Source organism: Mytilus galloprovincialis, chromosome 10 (genome assembly GCF_965363235.1).
Source record: "Mytilus galloprovincialis chromosome 10, xbMytGall1.hap1.1, whole genome shotgun sequence".
In the NCBI taxonomy this organism is placed as follows: domain Eukaryota; kingdom Metazoa; phylum Mollusca; class Bivalvia; order Mytilida; family Mytilidae; genus Mytilus; species Mytilus galloprovincialis.
In genome coordinates, this window is record NC_134847.1 from 58208358 (window position 1) to 58227368 (window position 19011).

At 33.2% G+C, this 19011-nt stretch overlaps 1 long non-coding RNA gene across 2 annotated transcripts; it reads right to left on the reverse strand.

The window, feature by feature from the left end:
* Positions 1-77: 77 nt before the first annotated feature.
* Positions 78-18517, reverse strand: LOC143047949 (uncharacterized). Of its 2 annotated transcripts, XR_012969701.1 has the most exons (5): positions 18443-18517; positions 13104-13244; positions 8748-8846; positions 8415-8513; positions 78-1867 (listed from the first exon to the last, which is right to left on the reverse strand). It is a non-coding gene; the product is annotated as an uncharacterized LOC143047949 (long non-coding RNA). The 2 variants fall into 2 exon arrangements; XR_012969700.1 differs by lacking the exon at positions 8415-8513 and having other exon boundaries at positions 18443-18516.
* Positions 18518-19011: the final 494 nt, after the last annotated feature.

Here is a 19011-nt window from a genome sequence, read left to right on the forward strand (position 1 = left end):
AAAAGACCGACTAAAACGGATCACAACGGTACAACTTTAAATAAGTTAAATAGCATTAGGCAAAAAGAAAATTACAATGCGTATTCATCAATTTCTTTGATACATGTATCCAATACATACATGTATAACCATAATATTTAATCGATAGAGAAACTTCAATATAAGCTTATATATTTATTACTTTACAGAATGTTAAATGGATAAATATTTACATTGTTCAAAAATGGGCAGCTCACAAATATTTTCGATTTTAACTCCTGCACATGCTCTATACTACGAAAACAATTGTCTAGGTTTAGTTCTCTAAGATCAGAACACATTTTCACTAAATATAGAACTGTTCGTGTTGTTATATTTGAACACTGTGTTAGGTCAAGTTTAAGTAAATGGGAATGATTTTCACAGTTTAAATCATTTACGTTTAATCTGCTGTGCGATTCGTTCATCTCCTCATCATGATCCTGCATTCCCATTGTCGACTTTTCGCATTCCATTGGGTCGTTTTCAGACACGAAGTAGGTAATTGTATCACAAATAGTAGTACTAGTATAATGTGTATCAAATGATTGTAAAACACCATTTTTATTATCTTCATACACGTCTTTGATACCATTGCAATACAGAACGTTTAATGATTTCAGTCGTTTACAATTCTTTGCAAGAAAAATTACACCAACAGCAGAAATCATGTGACATTTTTTAAGATAAATATCTGTAAGATACAGGCAATGTTTTGCTATGAAGAAAAGGGATGTGTTGGATATTTCTTCGACATTTTCTAATGTAATTGATTGCAGAAATTTGACAGAGGTAAAAAGATTCAGTAGTCTATCCTCACATATTGTATCTAATCGAATAAGCTGTAAATGTTTAAGTCTATGACAGCATTCAGATAATGTAGAAATATACGAATTGATACCACTATTTCCTTCGATTAAAAACTTGTCAAACTGGACAGATTCTAGCATTGAACAATGCCTAGCTATACAGGTTAGTCCTTTGTATGTTGTTTTTACGCATCCTCGAATATCTAAAAATCGGAGACCGGATGCTCGTTTGGCTAATGATCTTAATCCACTATCATCGAAATACTTAGACCGAATTGTAAACTCAGTTATCCTTTGAAGAGGTACCGACATATCAACGATAGAATTTGTAACTTGGGAAGTAAGTAGATGTAATTTTTCAATATTTTGGCACTTTTCTAATCCTCTTGCAATTGTATAGAAGGCGAGACTGTGCAATCCTTTTAGAGTAAGCGATTTCAAATTCGGTTGTTTTCTGAGCAAAGAGATCAGGTGTGAATCAACATTATGTTTGCCAGACCATTCAATTTCAAGAGACACAAGCGACAGTTGGGCTAGAAGGTTTAAATAGCGACAAATGTCTGTGTGATCCTCATATTTAACGGAAATGTGCTTTAAAAATCCACATTTCTGCACAATTGCTTCCATACATTCATGTATTGAAAATATATTGTTGAGGTGTAGAGATTCTACATTTTTCCACTGAATATTTGGAAACGTAAAATAACGCAGCATTGCAGATGAAGGAATGTGCAGATGTTTGACATGATGATTTATCTTTGATAGGTGTAAATAACTGTGAGAGAAATCCTTGTATGCTTTCGACTTATGATAGTTTGTCCACAGTCTTGGAGAAAGACTTATCTCGTGCCATAAAATGCATACCTGACATGTTCCATTTATTAAGTCATTTTGAGGAAGATATGAAAAAATCTTAAGTATGATTTCCGATGGCATTTCGTTTATATTCATACTGTTACCAGTTGTGTCGAAATCTATGATTTATTCATCAGATTGTTTGCCAGTCTCATCTATGGTTTACTGGATGAATTATTAAGAATCTGAAAATAGAAATATAAAAATTAAAAATTAAAAGTCGTGAAAATTTATTCACAAGTCAGTGCACCGTGTATCATCGTACAGCGGATATAGGTACTAACCAAGCGGGCATGGTCGATTTTGAAAAACAATTATGTTTAGATTGAAGGTATACATTGATATTATGTGAACAAAACAAAGATTTTCGTTACCGGGTAAGGTCAGAATCAATCACGCCCGCTTGGTTAGTACCTATATCCGCTGTACTGATGATACACGGTGAAGTATATCATTGAACGATCTGCTGTGAGTTGTGTATAAGGAATTTTGATGACACAGATCACCATTTTGTAGCAGTATGATTAATTTTACCTACGATGTCAATAGTCAATTTATGGGGAGATGAAAATGAATAAAACGCAAAAGAACAGACAACTCTCAATGGCAAATGAAATAAAAAGAAGGCTATGTCACATGACACAAATGCCCTCGCTCAAGCTTGTTTATAATACACGAAAATACTTCATGTGAGCATTTGATGTCAATGTTAATTAGGAAATAAAAGAAACAGTAATATGCAAAGTTACAAAGGAACATAATTCTAAAACGGTTAGTGACTCACTGCCCAAATTAGAGCTGTGATTTTTTGGTACTTACCATTGTATATGTGTTTCTTGAAATTAGATGAGGAAAACGTAAGTTAGAGTGCGCAAACAAAAATGGAACGGACGGTCATACGACCAATGGTAACTCTTAATACACCCAACACCTAGCGGTGGGGTATAAGAAGACAAAAGTTCAAACAAAGCTTGTCAGAAAATTAAAGATTGAGAACAAAAAACCAAACACACTGGTTTAACTTGCAACTTAATAAAGAGTATATTAAATAGAAATTTGGAAATCGTTTGAACATGTTTTTTCTAGAAAGCTGGAATGGATATATATTTTGTACATGTACAATGTATAAAGTCGTCGGTAGGTAAATAAAACTGACATGTATATATATATATATATATAGTGTATAAAATGAAATTTTTATTATTAAAACAAAATGTGTGCCCTAAATATTTATAGGTCTTGCTAAACATATGTAAAATATGCACCAATTTGGTACAAAACTAAATCATACATGACATGTGCACAGCGAATGAAAATTAAAATTTCCTTCTTGAATGTATGAATCTAGATTCTGCTCACAAGGTTTATAAAAAGATATCGAAACAGAAGATAAAATTGAAGAACATTGTTCTTACATGAAGATCACATGAATAACTTTTTGCTTTTGCTCTACGCCGACCGGAATTAAATAATCTATGCATCAAAACATGATGTCTCGTGATAATACGATTATCCCTTCAATTGAAGCACATGCGGTTACAACACATGTACTAGTATTTAAAACTGTTTCATAATCATTCTAAAGTTGACGGCTTAATCGAGAAATTTTGTAATACGGAATTAATGCATTTTTTATATACGACAGATTGTTATAAATTATCGTGCCTATAATTGGTATCAAAAGTCTTGATACCTAACACTATCATATACAAGATTGATCAATTGTTGATAAAAGGGGCAAATTCTTAAATATAATACCCCTGTGTCTAACTTGGGAATGGAAATGTTGTAGGCACTCTTGTTTATTTTCTAACCTGCAGTAAAACCCTTTGCCAAAGCGAGATCTACATGTACAATTACGCAGTATCGTCTGGTAAAATGTGGATGTAAATTCCGATGCCACGTATGTTGAGAATACCGCACTCTCTGTACGAAAAGAACTACTCTTCGAGGGGTTCCTCAATTCAATGGCAGTCCAAAATGTCTCCTACTTTCATCCCTGATGGCTTCTATTACAATACATACCCAAAGTATTACTTGTCAAAAAATAGAAAACAACCTGTGTAATAATTTCTTGCGTCCGACGCGCTTTTCTGGATTTACCTTCGTTAGGAACGCTTAAAGCCAAACATTTGAAATCCCAAGATGTATAAGTACCGAAAATCGTTGAAGAGTTTTATGTCAAAAATACCTAAAATAAATAGCCAAATTCATCTAAAGCCAACTTTGCATGAGGGAGTTGAAACCTCAGTTTCAAAGTAATTTCAAAAATTTATTATGATACCCTCGGGGACTGATAGTCTATTAGCAGAGGTATCGACCCATTGATGTAAAAAGTTGAAACAACACGTATAAGGTGGTATGGTAGTCTAAAATATAAATGATAGAGTGTGTGCATACTTTGCCAAAACAAAGTATCTATTGATATATGATTAAAAAAATATAAAAATGATAGGTCACCGCGCATTTTCTCAAGCTACAGGTTGTGACAAAATGACACACTTTGTATAGATTATACAGGAAGAAACACCATTTTGTGATTAGAAACTAAACAAAATAATAGAATTGAAAAATATATTAGCCTTCAGACAATATCAAAAGAAAAGATAGGGTCACCGTACGTTTTTTCCATCTAAAATACAAAATAGGAAAATTCCATGTAGATTCCTTCAGAAAATGCACTGTTTTAGAGTTACTTCCCCTTAAAATGCAAAAAATAATCTACACTTGTAAAAATATTTATATTTATAAGTTATATTCTTATAAATTGGTTCTTTAAAATGTTCACATTAAATATCTGCATTTCTGCATTAAATTTGATAGACAATCTGGAACTTAGGTTCTCTGTTTTTTACAAGCCAAGATGGCGAAAGACACTCATACCACCTTAATAATTTCTTGCGTCCGAAGCGCTTTTCTGGAATTATCTTCATTACTTGTTCTCGTCCTGAACATGCATAAAATAGACAATTCAAGAGGTCGCAATTAATTTGGAGAAAAGATGATTGTCATACGGGTTAGACTATATCCCTCCCTTTTTAACTTGCAAGTGAATATTGCGACCTCATTAAATCCGTATTCATATAAACTTCAATTTAACCCCTTAACTAGAGATAGACAACGCCTGCATTGTACGTGTACTAGTTATTTAAAGGGAAAAAAATGTCAACATTGAAAGCGAAACAAAGGTAAATCATTTGATGACTGATTCGATCCACAAAATATCTTTCTTATACAAGTAAAAACGACGAGAAATATATTTTTAATTTATAACAAAAATTTAAACAGATCTATGACAATCCAATTGCACGAGTTAGCTTAATTTATTTATATCTATACAAGATTGATCGTTTATATAAATATACAGTGTTAATTTCCATTGTTTAACGCGAGCGCACATTTTAAATGAATAAATTGAATGAAAACTACGGTTCCTTATTTGTGCATTGTGATTAAAAATTCGTATATATAATTACTTTCATTTGTTTCCAACTCTGTCTTGTATTGTTCTATTGCAATTATTCAATTTCATGACTGCATCATGTGTTTCTATCAGTTTACCATAGTGCTATCACATGGTTAAAAATTAATGGTAAACCCTAGTTTTTAAGTGGCTGCTTTAATGTCTTATCTTACCGTTTTAATTTATTGACATAACTGCACGACCCGATTTTTAATTAACAGTGGTAAGATAATCGTTGCAAAGGTCCTGCTCAAACTTTTGTGAAAGACGCTTTTAACTTTGAAGTGTTGCGAGAGTTTATGTTCTATGTTGAAGACACTTGTATATAGTGACCTGCAATACAAGTACTGTTCCATTGAGTTTAGTTATATGTCTTCTGTTTCTGTCCCTGATCCATGTTTTCTGTATTTGGCATGTGTAGTGCATCATGAAATAAGACATTGTTACGTGTACTGTGATGCACTTTCGTGCAGGACTGCTTTGTGTATTTTTTACATGGAACTCTTGACCAGACTATGACTTTTTGACTCTTGACCTATGCACTTTAGGTGTGTCATCACGATACAGTGTGTTCCTTTGTATATTACCCTGACTTAAAAGTGTAATTCTAAATTGACCTTGCTTCTGAATATGTAGCATGAAGATGTATTGTCATAAGATGGTGAGTCTTGTGGCACGAGAAACTTCATATGAGCTTGACCTTTGCCCTCATTGTACAACTTGTATATTTTGTTTGAATTATATGGAGAATTGTCTGATTGCACTCATACCACATCTTCTTATATCTATATTAGATATATAGATATATTTGTTAGTTTTGTGTACCACGATGACCCTTTCTGCAAAATATGCTTTGTTTGGTTTTTTTTTTTTTTTTGTCATGGAACTCTTGACCAGTCGATGACTTTTTGTCTCTTGACCTATGCATATTGGTTGTGCCTCTGTTTATATCTATATTTAATTTACACCGCTTATAGGGTCATCTGAGGTCAACTCGATAGTTAACTATATATAGCTAGATGGCGTCTAGACTAAGATACACACGAAACGAAACTACATATTATCGACCCTATGCCCTGTAAATTGTTTACTTTAGACTTTTGATAGTTTGGATAAATGTTTGACATTGTTATTAATAAAATATGAGAATTTGAGTCAAATCGGTAACCATGAACTTGACAGCTAGTGCCCTTTAAACCTCTAAAAAATTATCATCATTTTCAATATTTATATAATTTACAATAATAAATTAAATTCCTTTTTGGTACCTACTTTTTAAGTGTATAGATTAGAGCATATTGTCTGAATTAAAGCAGTGGATTGAAAGTCAATAAAGTAATGATAGTTCCTTGAACCGGCTCGATTGTATATGTTTGTATTATTAAATTCAGTGCCAAGACACTCTCTTGGCCTGATAATGTAGTTGTCGGTCGATTTTGTGACGATTTATTTTGATTGCCATCGATTTCCAGGTGACTGTTGCATGCGGAATTTTTTTCTTTAAATCTGCAGATTCTTGAATTGTATGAAACCTAAATGCTTTCCTGACAGTTAAACAATGGTATCGTAGACTTTAAAAAAATCTTTGACACAATGTGTTATAACTTATTCGTTTGGCGTGGTGACGACGGTCTCCGAATTTCGAGGTGGACAAAAGATGGTCTTAAAGACAAATTAACGAAGTACAAAACACTACATTTATCCTTCATATCACAAATGTTTCCGACGACTTTGAATGGTTTCAGAAGAGGTGCGGCTCAACGAAATCGGTCTCTTCCTTTAGTAGTATAGAGGAGTAGGGACATACGATTTATTTGTGATTTTTATTATAGTTAGCAAACCGCATTTTCCCTCTTTACTTGTTCATTTGTTTTGTCCAAGTCAGGTTATAGTATACCACAAACAACCAGATGCTCCGCACGGCGCAGCTTTATACGACCGCAGAGGTTGAACCCTGAACGGTTGGGGCAAGTATGGACACAACATTCAAGCTGGATTCAGCTCTAAATTTGGATTGTGATTAAATAGTTGACACAGCATAGGTTTCTGAGACAGAATGAATGTGGTATAATGAACTTAAAATAATTTGTTTGCCTTTGAGCAATTCACTATGCTGTTGAATATTAATTCTCTCAAAAAAATGCTTGAAGAAATTTTCTTTCTATTTATGAAATCTGAAATGAGAAAAATTTAACCCCCACCCCCATTTTTTTTTTCACATCCCCCTTTCCCGTTTTCCAAAACTGATCTCAATTCAAATTTCTAATAGAGTTTGCAACAAAAACTACTCATTTAAATACATCATAAAATATTAAAATGTAAAATAAAGTGCTTGTTATCACTGAATGGTAAAGATTGTTTTAATTTATCAGTTGGTAGTAAAAGTGAATATACGTTGTATATTGTATAAAACAATGATTTAAGTTGATTCAACTACTATTCTGGACAAAGAAAGATAACTCCAATTGAAAATTTCTTGCTATTGCACAATATTGTGCAATTAGATATTTCTTGCTATTGCGCAATACTATGCAAATCTCAAGTACATGTTTAGATTCAGCATATCAAAAAAAGCCCAAGAATTCAATTTTTGTTAAAATCAAACTTAATTTAATTTTGGACCCTTTGGACTTTAATGTAGACCAATTTGAAAACAAGACCAATAATTAAGAATCTACATACACAGTTATATTTGGCATATCAAAGAACCCCAATTATTCAACTTTTGATGAAATCACCCAAAGTTTAATTTTGGACCCCGATTTGGACCAACTTGAAAACTGGGCCAATAATCAAAAATCAAAGTACATTTTTAGATTCAGCATATCAAAGAACCCCAAGGATTCAATTTTTGTTAAAATCAAACAAAGTTCAATTTTGGACCCTTTGGGCCCCTTATTCCTAAACTGTTGGGACCAAAACTCCCAAAATCAAACCCAACCTTCCTTTTATGTTCATAAACCTTGTGTTTAAATTTCATAGAATACTAAAGTTATAGTGCGAAAACCAAGAAAATGCTTATTGGGCCCTTTTTGGCCCCTAATTCCTAAAATGTTGGGACCAAAACTCTCAAAATCAATCCCAACCTTTCTTTTATGGTCATAAACCTTGTGTTAAAATTTCATAGATTTCTATTCACTTTTACTAAAGTTAGAGTGCGAAAACTAAAAGTATTCGGACGACGACGACGCCAACGTGATACCAATATACGACCAAACAAATTTCAATTTTTGCGGTCGTATACAAACAAAACCATTGAAATGGCATACCTGTAGTTTAACCAGCTTGAGTGGATTTCTCTCAAAATTAGGAAAGTTGTACCTTTGTCCCATCCAACATCCAACAACATAAGACAGCTTTGTTGGTTACTGTAATATATATCGTTTAATGTGATATATCGACGAATATTAAATCCCAACCTTTCTTTTGTGGTCATAAACCTTGTGTTAAAATTTCATAGATTTCTCTTCACTTTTACTAAAGTTAGAGTGCGAAAACTAAAAGTATTCGGACGACGACGACGCCAACGTGATACCAATATACGACCAAACAAATTTCAATTTTTGCGGTCGTATACAAACAAAACCATTGAAATGACATACCTGTAGTTTAACCAGCTTGAGTGAATTTCTCTCAAAATTAGGAAAGTTGTACCTTTGTCCCATCCAACATCCAACAACATAAGACAGCTTTGTTGGTTACTGTAATATATATCGTGTAATGTGATATATCGACGAATATTAATTTTATATCTTTTATCAAGACATATTTGTGTATCGTAGCAATACATGTACATTTAATATAGATATTTTATAGATTTAGGTCAGAAATGTGTACATGTATATAAGTACATGTTTATAATTATTTGTATTACTTCTCTTACAGTGTTGATCTATGACAAACTTGTAAACAAACAAGTAAATGAATTAGATTCATTAATGAATTGCAGGTTCATATCTTAATACTTGTGTTGCAATATATCATTATTTACTTTTAAAGGATATTATGTATGGAACTAGTCGTCCTATAAAATATCAAATGTAGACATTACGTTTTTTTTTAAATAAATGTACAGTAATAACCAGAAAAGGGTGATAGTATGCATAACATATAATAAAAAAACAGTACACAATACATCAGAACAATACAGGTTAAGCATTTATACATATACAAATAGTGCTGTTGATGGATCCACTTTCCTCAGTGACCAAAACTTTTAACAACTGGAGCTATGTCTTAACGTACATGTATAGTACCTTTAGTTGCGTGTATTTTAATGGCTTAACATCGAATGGCAAAACGTTCATGAATAATAAGAATGCAAACAAGTTAAACATGTAGACAATAGGTAGGATCTGTAAAGAGGGTCGATCAAAGAGGACCATTGTCGTTCAAAAGTATGATGGATAGGTGTTCAGCCTAGCTACAGATCAACTACGGATCGAACTATCATACAGTTTTAGAAAATGTTCTGTATTGAGATAACATGGTACCAAAACGTGGCTGCGTATTTATACATCCCGAACAGCAAAACGGGCAGACCTCTACAGAAAGGATTTTGGCTTATCATAATATAATACCCATACAATCTTTTGTAAGAGCCCCAAGTCTATACATTGTGAGTTATCATCTAAAGGACTTTTTTTTTAATTTAGTAACGGCAGCAGTATTGGTTAGGATATACATTTTAAATGAACACTTCTCACGATCTATTTCAAAAACTTATCTTATTTATACAAGTGTCACAACTAGAGAATGTTTGGCTATTACAAACATTTTCTATGCATGTTTTATGTGTGCTTTGATCATTGAGTGATCACTGTCTCGTTATCTATAATGCCCCATCACATATCTTATTCAAAATATAAAATAACATTGATATTGACATTGTACTTTACTACATTGAATGTTAATACAGTCCAAAGTCATAAATATTATAAACAAAATAAATACAAAAAAATACAAACACAGTTAAGCATCACTGAAGAGACTGAGATGGATTGTCGAAATGCGCATCTGGTGCAGGAAAATTGTTACCGTGAATGTTATTACAACATTATTGATTGACAACATATTTGTTACGTTCGGAGGACGTGTTTTTCAACAGACTGTCGGCATACCAATGGGAACAAACTGTGCCCCTCTACTTGCTGACTTGTTTCTTTATTATTATGAGGCTGACTTCATGCAGGAACTTCTTAGGAAGAAAGATAAGAAGTTAGCAATATCCTTTAACTCTACTTTCCGCTATATAGATGACGTTCTTTCACTAAACAATTCAAAATTTGGTGACTATGTGGAACGCATCTATCCCATCGAATTGGAGATAAAGGATACTACAGATACAGTTAAGTCAGCTTCATATCTTGACTTACATCTAGAAATTGACAATGAGGGTCGGTTGAAGACAAAACTTTACGACAAAAGAGATGATTTCAGCTTCCCAATTGTGAACTTTCCATTTCTAAGTAGCAACATTCCAGCAGCACCTGCATACGGGGTATATATCTCTCAATTGATACGATATTCCCGTGCTTGCATTTCCTATCATGATTTTCTTGATAGAGGGTTACTGCTCACAAGGAAGCTATTAAATCAAGAGTTCCAAATGGTGAAGTTGAAATCATCCCTTCGTAAATTTTACGGACGCCATCACGAGTTGGTTGACCGTTATGGAATAACCATTTCACAAATGATATCGGATATGTTCCTCACGTCGTAACTACAATCCCCTTCCCTTTCATGAATTTGACCTACCGAATTAGACTATTTACCGGATTTGTAATCACATAAGCAACACGACGGGTGCCGCATGTGGAGCAGGATCTGCTTACCCTTCCGGAGCACCTGAGATCACCCCTAGTTTTTGGTGGGGTTCGTGTTGTTTATTCTTTAGTTTTCTATGTTGTGTCATGTGTACTATTGTTTTTCTGTTTGTCTTTTTCATTTTTAGCCATGGCGTTGTCAGTTTGTTTTAGATTTATGAGTTTGACTGTCCCTTTGGTATCTTTCGTCCCTCTTTTATTAAACACACAATACATGTTTGGAATGAAGGGATATACTAGGCAACGCAAAACATGATAGCAGGCGAGAGTTGTATATATTCTATTAAAGAGTGTGTGGAAACGAGTCTGTGTGGTACATTTTGGTACAGATAAATATCCCATGGTGGTGGAAACAGCAGCTTATAACATTGAAAAGATCAGAGCTAAAGTAAATCAATTCGCTTTTGAAAATACAGAGAAAAGTTTTATGTTTTCTGCAATCTCGAAATAAAACGACGTCCCAGTTTTAATACACATTCTAAAAACTGTAAGTTAAACTTAATTTACAAAAAACATACATCAGTAAGTGTATTTGCAGGGCTTTTTTTTCTATTTATAAACGTCGTATGTTCTTTCTAACGTGTGTCATCAGGACTAATTTTGTAATGAAGGTCCAATAATTAATTAAGTAATGCAAATACTTTCGTCTTGTGTTTGAATTGAGGACAGTTCAATAACCTGTTCATTTATCTTTATACTCCTTAAAAACATGCAAATGTCAAATACTTTTCTACATAATGCTTCAACTTCATTCAAGTTAAGAAAATCAATTGTTAGATATAGTTTTCTAATATCAGGACACATTTTAGAAAAAGCAAGAATTGTCCTTGGTAAAATATTCTCACACTGTATCATATCGAGACAAAGCAAATGTGAGTGTTTATAACTGTAATCACTGTAGCGGAACAAATCAATTCTCTCGCTATCGAATTGCAGTTTTGTTTTCTGTTTTGTACCCGTAATATCATCTTCAACGACAACCCCAGCACTTTCATCATGTATTCCTGTAGTCGAATGATTGATATAATCTTTAATACCCAAACAGCTATGTATTTTCAATATCTGAAGCCTTTGACTGCGCTTTACAAGGTACATTATGCCATCCGCAGAAATTTTATGACAGTTCATGAAAGTGATTTGCCTTAGATTAGGGCAATATTTCCCTAAAGCACAGACTGCTATATCACTGATTGTCTCGCAATCAGACAAGACTAGGCATTCTAAATACTTGGTAGACTTGAATAAATAAACTAGTTCATCATCGTAAATTAGCTTTATTCCATCAAACGTAATGGTTTTAAGTTTCGGGCACCCCTCAGCTAGTGCATGAAAGTTAAAATTAAGTCTTTCGTTGAATGTTGAGTTTCCAAATTTAAGCGATTCAAGATGTGGACAATGTTTTGAAATTTCTGTAAGTCCTTTAAACGTTATTTTGGAGCACTCCAGGACATCTAAAAAACGAAGATTAGATGAGCGTTTGACTAAGTGGCTAATTCCCGTATCATCAAATTTTGTCGAGCGGAGTGTGAAGTCTGCTAATCCAGGAATCTGTAAATTACTGTTGACTATTAAGTTTGATATTTCAGAATTGGATAAATATAGCTGTTCGATGTTATTATAATCATTCAGAATTAAAGCTACTGTTTCACTGCGTAAGGAGTACCATCCTCTTAGTACGAGTTTTTTAAGGCAACTCTGTTTTGTAAGAAATTGAATTAAATTGTTGTCTATATTTTGCAGTCCATACCAGCCGAAATCTATTGATATCATCTGTAATTCTTCTAAAAGTTTCAGACAGCGTTGCATGTCAAACTTTGAATCAAAAAACGCTGTGAAATGTTTTATAGATGTTAAGTTTTGTACAATGGTATCCACAAGATATCCGGACACTAGTTCAGTCAGGTGTAAATGTTCCAAGTTCGACAGTTGAATGCCAGAAAATGCAAAACGATAATTTCCAAGAATCTGATATAAATGAGTTGGATGAATCACAAGAGTACAAACAAAGTTATTTATTTTTGCAAAGTGTGCATAGGATTGATCTGGATCGTCATATGTTAGATTAAATGCCAAATGTTTCCATAATCTTGGCCATAAACTTAGCTCATTCCATACATCACATACAAGGCTTACCCCATGTACTAAATCTCGTGGGTGAAGATAAGAGAATATTTGCAATAAAACCTCTGGTGGTAAGTCTGTAACCAACATGATAGTGATAACTTTTGTTTAATATTCTGCTATTGATATCCCTCCTCAGTTTTTTATATGGTTCTAGAAAATAAATATGTAACAGATGAAATACTTTCAAATCGATTAATGATTTGTGTTTGCTTAACGATCACAAAAAGAATACGTCGAACGATTGTCACACAACCAGTTATTTTATATTTTGTATCTAATCTTGCGGTTTTGGTTTGTTAAATTTGAAGGCTGTACTTCCAAGTTGTTTCTATCCTCGATAACTATGTTGGATCGGTGTATCAATGGCTGCCAAACGTAAACCATCTTTCTTATTTCAATTTAGAAGATTTTGCATTCACACGCAGAAGAAGGATCACTATATGTTAAATCCCCCTAAACATACGGATTATATAATTTAAAACAAAGGAGCACACAATCCTAATAGACGTGATACGAAGTTATTATATTAAGTTTCGTTTTATTTATAAGCCACTTTACGGGATTTCTTTTAAGTTTTAAATAGAGCATGTGTCGCTCACCTTGTTCTATGTGCAAGCAGCATATTAAACAAAGGACACAAATTATAGACGAGAATAGAATTCATGCTGAAATTGTGTTTTGGTGATGATGTGTTTGTCAATCTTACTTTACTGAACATTCTTGCTGCTTACAATTTTTTCATCTATAATGAAAGTTGGCTCAGAAAAATTTACATAATTTACGAAAATTGTTTAAAATTTACTTTAAAGAGCAATAACTCCGTAAGGGGTAAATTGAACATTTTGGTAAAGTTGACTTATTTGTAGATCTTTCTTTGTTATACATAATTGCTGTTTACAGTTTATCTCTATCTAAGATAATATTGAAGAAAATAACCAAAAACTGCAAAATTTTCTTTGAATTACCAATTCAGAGGCAGCATCCCAACAACGGGTTGTCTAATTTGTCTTAAAAATTTCAGGGCAGTAATATTTTGACTTGATGAACAATTTTACCACTGTCAGATTTGCTCTAAATGCTTTAGTTTCAGAGATATCGGCCAAAACTGCATTTTACACCTATGTTCTATTTTAAGCCATGCTGACCATCTTGGTTGGTGGGCAGTGTCATCAGACACATTTTCAAACTAGATACCCCAAATGATAACTGTGACCAAGTTTTGTTAAATTTTTCTAAGTAGTTTCAGAGGAGATGATTTATACTAGTCGAATTTAAAAAAAAAGGGTTAAAATTGACTATAAAGGGCTATTACTCCGTAAGGGGTCAACTGACAATTTTGGTCATGTTGATTTATTTGTAGATCTTACTTGGCTGAACATTATTGATGTTTACAGTTTATCTCTATCTATAATAATATTTAAAATATTAACCAAAAACTGCAAAATTTCCTTAATATTACCAATTCAGGGGCAGCATTTTTTAAACTAGACACCCCAATGATGATTGTGGCCAAGTTTGGTTAAATTTGACCCAGTAGTTTCAGAGAAGATTTTTTTTAAAAGAATACTTAAATTTTAGAAACATTTTTTAAACTAGACACCCCAATGATGATTGTGGCCAAGTTTGGTTAAATTTGACCCAGTAGTTTCAGAGAAGATTTTTTTAAAAGAATACTTAAATTTTAGAAAAATGGTTAAAAATTGACTATAAAGGATAATAACTGTGCAAGGGGTCAACTGACAATTTTGGTCATGTTGACTTATTTGTAGATCTCACTTTGATGAACGTTATTGCTGTTTACATTGTACATGTTGTATCTCTTTCTATAATATTATTTAATAACCAAAAACTGCAAAATTTTCTTAAAATTTCTTATTTAGGGACAGCAACCCAACAACGGGTTGTCTGATTTGTCTGAAAATTTCAGGGCATATTGATCTTGACCTTATACACAATTTCACTCAAAATCTACATTATATATCTTTGTTCTATTTTTAGCCATGGCGGTCATCTTGGTTGGTTAGTCAGGTCATCAGAAACATTTTTTAAACTAGATACCCCAATAATAATTATGGCCAAGTTTGGTTAAATTTGGTCCAGTAGTTTTAGAAAAGAACATTTTTGTAAAAGTTTACGAACGCAGGACGACGGACGACGGACGCCAAGTGATCAGAAAAGCTCACTTGGCCATGTGGACCAGGTGAGCTAAACATTTACGTAGATGGTAAAGTTGAGGAGTAACCCAAGGGTAACTGAAAGTTTGTAGTATAGAAATGTCATCATCTTGGACTTCTTCCGGTTGACAGTTAACCCATTGCCAGATTGGTACTTCCGTTGCTTATGTGGGATGAACAAATTTGCAGACATGTACAGCCAGAATGGGGACGTTAAATCCGATGCATCGTTAAATGAGTGCCACGATCATTGCATGTTGGGGAATCCTTGTAGCAAATCCGATGGGTACGTAGGTGACTTGGAACAAGGCTAGCAACTTGGTAAGTCCGTGTCCGGTATGTCCTAGTTTCCGTCGAAAGTCGGAATTTCACGCCATATATTTCAGTCGGCCTATTTTTCATAACCTACACATTGTATTTTTCAATTGTCATCAACCGCAAGAGATTTTCAATCGGCAACTGCCCACATATTCAGAAGTAGCGAAATTCAGCAGCCGTTTCCTACTTCAAAGAATGTAACTATGGGTTAATTTTAAACTTGACCGTGAATAGCCATGCTTTTCATTTTAGATGAACCTCACTATTTGTTTGATTTCATAGTAAGCAAGGGGCATTCAACATGGTCTCCTTTTTCCAATTACAGTCCAAGGAAATTCCTATAATGTATACTATTTATGCTTAGTGTATTGTAGTCTTACATCTGCACGACATGTTTGACTGTCCTTGACATTAAACAAACATTAATAAGAACATATGTGACGTCAGCTCATTCGAAGACATCGCTGTAATATCGTGGTTTGTTTTGGCATTCTTATAATTATATCATCAGTATAGAAACAAAGAATAAATTACTACGCTTGTGGCATTTGTTGGTTATTCTTTCCTAGCTTATAAAAAAAAGAAGATGTGGCATGATTGTCAATGAAACAACTGTCCACAAGAGACCAAAATGACACAGAAATTAACAACTATAGGTCACCGTACGGTCTTCAACAATGAGCAGAGCAAAGCCCATACCGAATAGTCAGCTATAAAAGGCCCCGAAATGACAATCCAACTTCAATGATCCGACCATTTCATTAAATATTGAGAATAATCTGAAAATGTACAAGAATTTTTCAATGTTTGTCAAGTGATAATATGATTGAAAAAGACATCTTGCATATCTCTCAGATGATTTTAAAATAACCAAACTTCGGTAGTTGTCTCATTGGCAAACATATTACATCTGTTTATAATATAATACCCGACTTTAAAGCTCGTGTAATCCTGGACATGTATGAAATATTTGCCACTGGATATTTGGAAAGGGATGGTGGTATAGAATATATTTGTAAGAACTGGAAAAAATGTCGGAAAAAATCCTTCATCACTTCCCAGGATATCAAATGTCCGTTCCCTTACAATGATATAGCCCATAAATTTCCTTCCTCTTCGTTTTGCCAAATTTCATAAGATCCGATGGCAGATGTGATAACTAGATAAGAAATTCGTGTAACTGTTATCTTCATCATACTTCATCGTATGTGCAAAGATGTCCTATAAAGGCTACCATACACACCCGTTTATCACATAGATCACATGAGAATATATACGGCATTCATAAATTTATTGATATCATGATTTAGACTATAAACGATGTCATATTTATAGATGTGTGCCTCTGTCATCGTATCTACCTTTTTAAAAACAAAAAAGAGAGGAGAGTTCTTACTAATTGAGGTTCATCAGAACAAATGGATAACTATGGCCGTATTTTCACCTCAAAAACTGCTCTGTGTACAGACTTACCTGTGCTGTTTGGAAAGTTTTAAGGCCTAGCATCTACTAGATATATAAAAGTTAAGTGCATTTTGTGTTTAAGAAAGACAAAATCTTTCTTGGTTTTTGATGGGCATTTTTTTCATTTCTGCAGAAGGTGTAAAAATAAACAAACACTTGAATTACTTTGATACTGTCTACTCACTGACTCAGATAAACTCTTTAACTCACCTGTATTTGTGAACAGTCTCTTGTACATGTCAATTAAGGACAATCAAAACAATACAAACAGTTTTTTATACCTGAGGGAGAATCTCAAAGTTGTACCACAACTTAGTTAATGAAGGAAAAAAAAATACCCATCTAAATCTAAAAGAGATTTTAACTTTCTGAATCACAAAATGCATTCAAATTTAATATATCTAGTGGATGCCAGGCATTACAACTTTTCCAACTTCACAGGGAAGTCTGTACTCGGAGTGGTTTTTTGGCATGTAAACACAACCATATTTGTTCGTTTGTTATGATGAACCTTAAGGTTCCACTAAAGTCAAAATATAAGACACTACAGAAATATCTAAACTTTGCCTGTATTTTCAACCTATATTGAATAAAGTCCTAAACTATGGGAACATATGTTCATTTAAACATACTCTACATATACACACCGTAAAAATTGTAAATAAACTTGAAATTTTTATGTTGTGGCCAAACCGGTTTTGGGGGGTGAACACTAAATTTTCAAAAAAATCTGGAGGCTTGCGAGATGACTGAATTTGTTTAAAATTGGTATGAATGAATACTGTAACATATAATGCAGTACAAGCTAATGTTGATTTTTAAGAAAATGTACTGATTTACGAGTTTCAGTTAAATTCATGTATCTAAGTGAGCGCATATCAAAAGTACAATACAGAAATTGGACAAAAATGTCATTGAAACATATTTATTTGACAAATACTAGCTTGTACTGCATTACATGTAACAGTATTCGTCTTTACCAATTTTAAACAAATAAAGTCATCTCGTAGACCTGGATCCAGATTATTTTGAAAATTAAGTGTTCACCCCCCAAAACCGGTTTGGCCACAACATAAAAATTTCAAGTTTATTTACAATTTTTACGGTGTGTATATGTAGAGTATGTTTAAATGAACATAGGTTCCCATAGTTTAGGACTTTATTCATTATAGGTTTAAAAATACAGGCAAAGTTTATATGTTTATGAAGTGTCCTATATTTTGACTTTAGTGGAACCTAATCACAGAAATTGACATCTTCTCGCTAACTAAACTTTTGCCTTCTGGTTCGTAAATTCTCTCCTCCCTTCACCTGGCATACATATAAAATAACGGACATTGTCATTCATATAACAGATCGACAATCTTATATTTAGTTTTTCTTAATACATACCTCGTCGTAGCTCTAAACAAATGTTCAGGATCAATAACTTTAGCTTTAGTTATAATTTCTATTTTTAAATTATGACAGCCATATGGAACGCATATTGTGACATAAATGAATCAAAATAGTAAGTAAACATTAAATTTCCAGTAATATTTTTGGAGTTAAACATTTGTATTCGCCAGAACAAATACAATCAACATAATTCAATCCGTATACGACTTCCACGTGAAAATAACAGTTGAAAGCGTTACAGAGAACGAAACTTCAAATTTTATTTGTGATTAGATTTATATATTTTTTGTATTCGCATACTACTTTTAAAATCGATTAAACGTTATATTAAAGTATTTACATGAAGACTAAAATGAGATCTTCCCAAACAACAATTAAATAAACTAGAACACACCCGCGAAATCGCGGGCATTCAGAGCGTAGTTTAAAGTATGTAAAGTGTTGTTGGAAGAATTTTGTAAAATACAGAATGACTGGAGAATTTCAGCAAAAGTATCATAAGTCATAGGTTATTGGGGACAGGAAAATGTTTTTTTACCCTCCACCTTTATTTCCAAAGTTCC